The 10,192-nt window shown below is 38.1% G+C and overlaps 1 non-coding gene across 1 annotated transcript; it reads right to left on the bottom strand.

The window, feature by feature from the left end:
• Positions 1-7,842: 7,842 nt before the first annotated feature.
• LOC120078916 lies at positions 7,843-7,948 on the bottom strand. The gene has a single exon (XR_005482190.1). It is a non-coding gene; the product is annotated as a small nucleolar RNA R71 (small nucleolar RNA).
• Positions 7,949-10,192: the final 2,244 nt, after the last annotated feature.

Raw genomic sequence — 10,192 nt, 5'->3', positions numbered from 1 at the left:
GATCTGTACAGGAGGTTGTGATTGGCAAAGGTTTTTTCAACAATACTTTATGTAGTCGTAAAACGACGTTGAGAACAGAGTTGAAATGCCTAGAAACTGTTTCATCTGACCTAATGAACTGTTTACGAACTACTCTGTTCTTAACATAATGGGCTAAGATATGCAGGAACATGGTGACCATCTCCTCAACATCTTCAACTTCTGTTCCCACCAATCCGCTAGTTATCCTTAGTAAAGTACATAAAATGGAAAAACATCTTCTATCGATTCGCGTGCTTTCACGATAACTTAAATCAGACTCATGGATTATCCGAAAGTATGCTAATTGGCTATTGAAACATTTATTCCCGAGTGGTTTTTCAAATTTATGCAAATTTAATTTTAGTTCAAACTAATGTACTTTTAATCTAAACAAGAATATACTTATCATGGAATTTTAAATGCATGCAAAATTGTATGATATAGCTTAATAATAGTAGTAATAGTAGCTTGCAATACTTTTTAATGTTTAACGTTAAGATTGAAACTTTTATCTAAATTTAGAATGCAATTGGATGAAATTGAAAGTTTGAAGTAAAAAATGCATATTTTTTTCTTTTCCCTCTTTTCTACTTCTTTAACAAATAAGTTTAAATCGTTATCTACCGACTTTTATGTTTGTTTACTTTTACGTTATTCGTAGCCATTACTTTACTAATAGTTTATCAATAAAAAAGTTTGTTTGCATTTTTATCAAATATATTCAATCCTACCAAATGAAGCTATAAAAATTTGTTTGCATTTTTATCAAATATGTTCAACTTTTTTTAATCAACAACAATAATCATATTCAATTTCACGCAATGTTGTTGAATAATTTCATTTTTTAATATGAACATGGAAATTAAAATTCTCATTGATAAAATAGTCTTGATTTTAGTAGGTTACATTTTAGGCTCATGATCAAATCTTGAGTTTTAAATGAAAAATAAATCATTAAAAAGAAAAATGTGATAAAGCCGAACAAGTATTTAGGAAGATGATAGCTTGTAGAAATACAAGTTATTGTAGCCTTTTACTTAGAATTATGAGAATTGAAGAGCAAAATATGTGTTGATAATGCTAAGAATTCATATGGAAAAGTGAGCTTGCGTCGACCAACACTGAAAATCCTAGCTAACTCTATATCATGCGTTATTCTGCGTCAAAATGTCTATTTTGTACTTATTGTAGGAATCGATTGCATACGTTGATCCCAGACCTTCGCAAAGTTGAAGTTGATCACATGCGTTAATCTTCATGAAGATTAGTTTGTTGCATGGAATGCTGCAGCTACAGAGTGATAACCGTGATAAAAGATTGATCACAAGGTGGGTAGAATGCGTTGATACTTCAGAAGAAATGATCATGAACGCATACCTTGGGAGTATAAAAAAGATAAGATGATGCTGATGTTTCACCTACCGCGTCAGAAGTGACAGTGATTCAGAGCGGGACTACCAATTTTGTTGGCGTTTGAGCTCTATAAATAGAGCCTTAGAACCCAACTTCAATCCATCCAAGTCTTTGCCTTGGGAAAATTCTTGTGATCACAGATGAGAGCGTGAGCAAGACATTCTTGGAGAGTTCTTCACTTCCACAACCCTTTCCAAGTGATGGCCAGAGCTTCACCAGAGATAGACTTCTCCACCACCCATCCATGGCACTACCGGCAGCCTTGATGTACATCTGATGGATGCAAGAGATTGCCTACATCTAGCCCTCCATCTCTCTTCTTATCTCTATATTGTATTACATTTTGGCTTAAGATATTAATACATTTTGTAATCAATGCATTTCTTTAGTTCCTTCAGAACCATCATCATCATCTTTTTCTTCTTTATCATTGTTTACGTTCATCGTTTAGTTAAGTGTTGATTGCAAGAGTTATTACATACTCAATCATGCGGCCTAGAGATATGACGCATGTAGCAAACCACCGAGAGGTGTACGTTGCATGAGTATAGTGAGTTAATCCCCTTTGCTTGGTGTGAGGCTATTGAAATGCTTGTCTATAAGCTGAGTAGCTATAATTAACTGCCCAAGAGGGTAAGTAGTGGAATACAGTAAGCAAAGTAAGCAGTGTTCCTAGAGATAGGAATGATCTTATGCTCAATGCGACCATGCATTATAGAGATATAAGCATGAGGCTGACCACCGAGAGGTATGCGATGTGTTAGTGTGGCGAGCTGGGATTACTCTTTCAACCAAGCTTAATGATTTCATTTTGATAGGGCTCGAGAATGCCTACATCGTTAATAAGCTTCGAGTCTGGTCAAAAGAAAATTTATAATACTAAACTATTCCTATTACTACAAAGATGTAATAACAGTGGTAAGTTCAAGTCGATCTACAAAGAAGCGCGATTGGTTTCATTAAGTTAATTTTTCTAACTAGAGCGATAAATGGAGGGTTTTGATGTGGAAAAGATATGTGAAATTGAAATAAAAGGGTAAATGTAATCTAGGATAGGAGTCTATCTAATTTCTAGAACAAGACAGAGTTCCTATGAAATTTCTTTCATTAGGCATCAATTAATTATACTGAATCTATCAACCCCTCAACCTATTAAAAATTCTAATAGTCCAATTAGCCAATTTTGATCAAAATCTAAATTAGCCCTAATTCAGTTTAAAACCTTTCATTTTCAGCGACATACGAGTTAAGACTGAAAAGCATTAAGAAAATGTTCAATTGTTGAGACATACCGCAAACCAAACAGCCACATCTTATAACATGATTTATTTGGGAAGGATTATACTAGGGTATACATGAATTTGGTAGAAAAAGTATACATCCTTAACATGTGATCCTAATACGTGCAACTTAATCAATCAATTATGCACAAGCTAGAATGATTTTGCCTAAAAGAATTTCAACAAATTAAATTCATCGAAAGTTTATTGATATTAAAACGAATCCATCCAAAGAATTCACAAGAGTACAGTTAAATTAATTAGAAAACCTTCAAGAAATTAACATAAGGCTCTTGCTCAAAGAAATTAGATAGAGATTACCTCTCAATTCATAGACAAATCAAGAACGAACCTCCAATCCATCGATTACAACCCAAGACAAAAAGCAAAACTAACTTATAGACACTGAAAATTGAAGGAAAAGGAAGAAGAAAGAAGTCTAACTTCAGCCTCCATCAATTTGGCCTCCAAAATTCTGCATATTCTAACCTAAGGCCGAGGAGATATATTTATAGGATTCATCGCAGTGTTACAATGCCTGGAATAGCGTTACAACATTGGGTAACGTGTGCGATCAATTCCATGTCCATTATTCTTCACAGTGTTGTAACACTGATGCTTCTGCCTTCAAGCGTTGGAGTAAGCGTTGAGATGCATTGGGACGCTGGCATTAATTTAACCTCGGAGCATCGCGACACTTGGAATAGCGTTGCAATGCTGCGTCCACTGCCATAAATTCACTAGTCGATGCTCGATAGCTTGATACTTGATCCTCGATCATTCGGTAGCATTTTCTTGATTACTCGACAACATCTTACTCAATGGTACTCGATGGTGCTCGATGGCTGCCTCAAACTTGGTGGAACGCAATGGCATTTTTGTCTTTTTAACTTCTTTGAAGTCTGGATATTCAAATTAACTCCAAATTGCTTCAAATTAACCCCGTTCTACACCAAATGATTAATTCTACATCTTGGTTGCTCGGTACCTAAAAAATAGGGAAATAAACACATAAAATCCACTAACGAGCCCGAATTAAACTAGAAATATTAGCTCTTTTTTAGAGCTAACACTCATCAACTCAAAAGTGCATGATTTGCATGTTTTTTCCCTATATATGGAAGTGTTATATGATTTTTTATTCTTCTTGGCAAAGTGGATTTCCATGAGAATTTTGTGAAAAATCTAACCCTAATTCTCTCTTAAATCCTTAACCTTTTCCTCTTCAAATTGGTCACTCACTGAATCTCACTATTCCGTTCTAAGGCTGGAGAATAGTCAAGAAGACTTTTGTGGTGGTCTACGAACCATTCGTGAGGAGATTGGAGCGGATTTGGAGAATAATTTAGACTACAAAGGTTTCCTCTCTATCCTTTTGTTTTAAGTTAATTTGCATGCTTATTCTTATTAAATTAACATGATTAAAGTACTTTAGATCCTTTACTGCTTCCGATGCGCATGTGCTCATTCCATCCATTGGTATCAGAGCATGCTTAAAGTATTCAATTATTGTTTATTTTAGTGTTGGTGGGTAATTGTTCATGTGATGAATGAATGTGTACTAAAATGGATGATTTTAACTTTGGCATTCAAATTTTCTCTTGGGTTGTAATAATGATTGTAATTGCCCGATGTTTTATGAGCTTTAACGTGTCGTGAAGGATCTGCTTTTTTTCTAGTGTCATTAAAATTGCTCTAAGGTTATAATTGCTCGATTTCGAAAAGTGGATAGCTTCAAATTCAGTGAGATTTTAGCTTCTAGACCCGAAAGGACCTCCCAGACCCGATTCACGACTCGCGACCCGACCCAAAGTAGTGTTTGACCTGCATAGTTGACGCCTGACGCTTGTAGCTGTCCAAGACTTGGTCCAGACCTAAAGACCTGCTTTAGACCCGAACCAATCGACGGTCCAAGCTCCATGCATGGCCCAGCTCAGTCCGTGTTCAGTCGATGTTTCCAGCCCAGAATTTCTGTCTACATCAGCGATTCGCATCTTCCTAGCTCTATGTCCAAGCCCAAGTCGTCTTGCGCACAGCCCACATCGGCCCGCATCAGCATTTGAAGTTCTAGCCAACTTGCATCTGCGCTTAGCTCACCCGGTTTAGTGATTGGCTGGACCGATTCAGGTGGTTTCCAGTCGGTTTAACCACGTTTTGCTATTTTGAAGGTCTATTTGAGTGGTTTTCAAGCAGTTTGAGTCAGTTCAAAGTGTTCGGAGGCAGTTCGTGGTTGTTTGTTGTTTATTATTGTAATAGTGTAGCTGTTCGCTAGCTTAGGATACCAAAATCGGTCCATTTTAGTGTGGTTTATTTAATTATGCATTGTGAATGTATGGATACAATATTTTATTTGCTTTATGCACGTTGTATGCCATGTAGATTTAAAATCCCACCATAGGATAAGCATGTAGCATGCATTGCAAGTATATTATAAGTGTTATATTGTATCATATGCATGTTTAGAATTCCATGTTTTCCGATATAAGTTGTTGTATTAATTTATGGAATTGATGTTTATATAATTATTATAATAAAGCATGTTAGATGCATGTTATAGGTTTTTTTTTTTTTTTTTTTTTTGTCTATGTTATAAGTGTTATAAAAAGATATAGACTTTAAAATCTATAACAAAGATAAAAGCATGCTCACTTAGGGTTAACGGAATCTAAGCAATCCTGTTTTATTAGTTAAAATAGGTCGATATCTTGTAAAATTAGTTATTACAAGAATTACTCATTGATAACTTATAGAAACACAAGTTATTGTGGCTCAAAAGTTGGAACAATTAGGATTTTTAATGATAAAATCTCATTATTTTTAGAGAAAATGCATGAAATTACTCGAACATTATCAAACTCATGCAAAAAAATGTTTATTGCTAAAATACTGTGGCACTAACGCATGATATTGCAGGCTCTCAACAAATATTCTAAGTGTCGCAGGAAAAGTCTAACGCATAGAGCATGCGTCGGAGGGATTCAACGTAAGGAAGATTCATTGATTCAGGCTTTTTGTGTCAAATCACCACTTGCAATCATAAGCATCTGCAGCGGGCGGCATCTGAAAAGCATCTGAGTGTCAAGCGGCTTACCAGAGTATGGAATTTAATGCTGCCCATCATCAAGTTGAGGAAGTCCGATGCCTATAAATAGAAGAAATCCCACCAGATGAACGGATCTTTTAGCTTATTGCATAATTCTGAAATTTTGAGACTTAGAGCTGTGCTGTGGTGACGAAAAGAACGATAGGGAAAAGAACCACCACCACCGTCGATCAAGGAGCGGAGAAAACTGAGCTCGAGAGAGATCTTTCTTCCAATTCTTCCACAAGTGGTTGTACACGAATTAGAATTGAGCCAGAGAGGACAAGAGATTGTACTCTGCGGCTTGGCTCCTTTCATTTCATCTTACTTATCGTTTTCTTCATCTCATTTGATTAAGTGTTGGTTTTATAAAGACAATCAATTTCTTTATAAATTCACATATTTGAGCTATCTTACTTCGCCACTGTTTATTTCTTGTTTTATGTTGGATGCATTTATAACTTCATACAAAATTCCATTTCTAAACGCTTAAGCCAACTAAATCACTTGGTAAAAGCAGTTTTAACTTAAATTATTCGAGAGAATAAGCAAGCCAGCATTAAGTTAGAAACACTTGGTATATCTAGAGATAGACGCACTGGTGTTTTATTGCAACCTGTGACTGACGCATACATCCTAGAGATAGGTATTGTATGACATTCGCATTGAGAAGTGTCGAATAGAAGACTAACGCATAAACAAGATAAGCAAGTCATCTCATTCGCATCATATTCTTGTTCGTGTACATCTAACTTAGATTGACGCATATCACTTGCATCCATTTTCACACGACCCCTTATTCTCTACTTGACCCTTTTGTATCTTCTTGCACGCACACAACAACTTAGTGTAAATAACTCATTTCTACATTCACTTAGGATATTTCTACAACAGTTACAATGCAAGGTCTGCATTAGCTTTAATCTGAATCCCTGAGTTCGACCTTGGACTTACCAGGAACCTGAGTTGGCTTTATACTTAGATCTGATTCAGGAAAACTTGAACGCCTATAGAGGAGTGCCATGTGTCCTATTACACAGCATTAACGCATCAACGTGTCACTAACACATCATAAACACATTAACGCATCATTCGCATTTACACTTATTTTTCCAAGTACTTTATACAATACACTCCTAAGCTCGCATCACGAAAATCAACGAACAAGTTTTTGGTGCCGTTGTCGGGGATTCAGCAACAAAACTAACCAGAAAGTTTGCTTGTATCTTTTGTAGGAAAACTATAGCTGAGGGAGTATTACGAGCTAAGACGAAGCTTGTAAACATTTAGGAGCAAGGGAAGCACTCATGAACTTGTATACGACCCCGAAGTTGAAAGGGCCTTCCGACAAAGAAATCGATCTAATCATCGCCGTAGGTTAAGGCCTGTCTCTTATACACATCTAGATGTGTATAAGAGACAGGTGGTATTACGAGCTAAGCCTAAGCTTGTGAATGTTTATGAGCAGGGAAAGCACTCCTGAACTTGTATACGACCCCGAAGTTGAAAGGACCTTCCGACAAAGAAATCGATCTAATCATCGCCGTAGGTTAAGGCAACAACTACTCATACAACAAACCAGGCAACAAAAAATGGCAGACGAACAAGCGAATCATAACTTAGCTCAACAACTAGCTCACGTTGCGCAAAATTCTATCATAATGGCAAATAATAGTGTGCGTCCCATGTGGGAGTATGCGTCTCCTATGTTGTATGATTTCTCACCATGGATCATATATCCAATGCCAGATGGGACAAGATTTGAGGATGAAATCTGTGATGTTACAAATGCTCCAAACAACTGGAAATTTTGGGGGTGCTCTGGGAGAAGACCCTCATGCTCACATGAAACGTTTCCTGTAGATGAGCAACACGTTTGTGATTCCTGGGAACACTCCAGAAGCTATCAGGCTATCTTTATTCCCATATTCTCTGTGTGACAACGCAAAGCAATGGGTAAGTTCTTTGGAGCCTAGGGAGATCACGATCTGGGAAAAGTTGTGGAGAAATTCATGCATAAATATTTCCCACCCACCACAAACGCAAGGAGGCGGAGAGAGATCATGAACTTTGAGCAGGAAGAATTTGAAACCTTGAGTGCCGCATGGGAGCGCTTTAAAGGATTAGTTAAGAATTTCCCCAACCACGGATTGCCGTTAACCATCCAGATGGAGACCTTCTATGGCGAATTAAACAGAGCATCTCAAATGGCAGCCGACACAGCTGCAGCTGGCGGTATCATGGACAAATCTTATAATGAAGCTAAGGAAATATTGGACCTCATAGCCAAGCATAATATGGAATGGGTGGATGACACTTACGACACAAGAGCAAATAGGAAGAGGCGATCTCAGAATGTGAATTCTATTGACCCTAACACAATAGCCACGCTCTCTGCACAAATGGCTACTATGACAAACCTTTTGCAAAATGTCACTGAGGAACGCATCAAACCCGCAAAAGGTAAATCAAGTAGAAACATTTGTACAGCCCATGGTTAGCTGTGTGGGCTATGGAGATCCCCATTCCTACTCTGATTGTCCACAAAATCCGCAATCTATGCTTTATTAAAAATAACCCATTCTCAAACACCTATAATTCTGGATGGAGGAACCATCCAAATTTCTCTTGGGCAGGTTATCAACAGGAGCAACACGAACCAGGGGTAAACCAACAGCAAAGGCAAGGACTGCCACCTGGATTCCAGCCATCGCAGCAACCGCACCAACAATCCTTTAATAGAGGAGGTCATGTGTTGAGTTCATCATCTTCGCTTGAAAACCTCTTAAAGGAATATATCGCCCAGAACGACGCATTGCTAAAAAGCCAAGCGTCTTCCATTAAAAATCTAGAGATATAGGTGGGGCAGATTGCCAGTGAGTTGAAGAATCGGCAGCTAGGAGTCTTGCCCCGCAACAGAATACCCCAAAAAATAACAACGGAAAAGAGCAATGTCATGCGGTGACATTGCGAAGTGGCAAACCTCTTGTAGAAAGAACCATGAACCCAAGAACCAACAATCCTTCANTCATGCGGTGACATTGCGAAGTGGCAAACCTCTTGTAGAAAGAACCATGAACCCAAGAACCAACAATCCTTCAAAAAAGCTCAACACACGCCCAACGGCATTAGAAGATCAAGAAGAACGGACGCCTGAATCCACAAGCCATTCGAAGCCAAGCACGTCTAACACGGGAGAACCTATGGTGCAGCTGAACGCACCATTTCCTAGGCGCTTGAATTCCTAATTTAAGCATTTTCTTGAATTCCTAAGGCAATTGCACATTAATATTCCACTTGTAGAAGCCTTAGAACAAATGTCGAAGTCCATCAAATTTTTTAAGGATATTTTGACAAAGAAGAGAAGAATCAGCGAGACGGAAGTAATTACGCTAATGCAGAAGTGCAATGCGATAGTCAGCAACAGATTGCCTAAGAAACAGAAGGCCCGGGAAGCTTCACAGACCCGTGCTCAATTGGAGGGTTGGATGTAGGACATGCATTGTGTGATCTGGGAGCAAGCATTAACCTCATGCCACTCTCAATCTTCAAGAAATTGGGAATTGGTAAAGCACAACCCACTTTTGTACACTTCAACTCGCTGATAGAACAATCACATACCCTGAAGGAAAGGTTGAGGAAGTTTTGGTGAAAGTTGACAAAATCATATTCTCAGCAGATTTCATCATCCTAGACTATGAAGCAGACATGGATGTACTAATCATTCTTAGATGACCCTTTCTCGCCACTGGGAAAGTATTGATAGACGTGCACAAGGGAGAACTTACCATGCGCGTAGACAATCAGGAAGTAAAAGTTAATGTGTTAAACGCATTAAAGTTCCCGGATAATGAAGAATGTCAACTGAAAAAAATAGAGTTGCCTGAAGAAGAAGTGACCCAAGTTTGTGAGGTCCTCGCGTTGGAAGAAAACACAAAGGAACTCGAGCTGCCAAGTCTGAGTGAGCGGCAGACGAAGCCAACGCGTCCATCATTAGAAGAACCATCAGAACTAGAATTGAAACCATTACCTAACCACCTTAAATATGCTTTTCTTGGATCAAACAACACCTTACCTATAATTATTTCAGCAAACCTTTCCAAGTTTAACGAATATTCTCTTTTGCAGATGTTGCAAAAGCACATGTGGGCAATAAGATGGACGTTGGCTGACATCCGTGGCATCAGCCCATCTTACTGCATGGACAAAATCAGGCTAGAAGAAGGGAAGACTGGATCAATTGAGCCTCAATGAAGGCTGAATACCATAATGAAGGAAGTAGTCAAGAAAGAAATCTTAAAGTGGTTGGACGCATGAGTAATTTACCCTATATTCGATAGTAGCTGGGTAAGCCCAGTTCAATGCATCCCCAACAAAGGAGAAATAACAGTGATAG

This window comes from Benincasa hispida, chromosome 5 (assembly GCF_009727055.1).
Source record: "Benincasa hispida cultivar B227 chromosome 5, ASM972705v1, whole genome shotgun sequence".
NCBI lineage: Eukaryota > Viridiplantae > Streptophyta > Magnoliopsida > Cucurbitales > Cucurbitaceae > Benincasa > Benincasa hispida.
The sequence above is the reverse complement of the archived record's forward strand: the minus strand, read 5'-3'. Positions and strand labels throughout refer to the sequence as shown.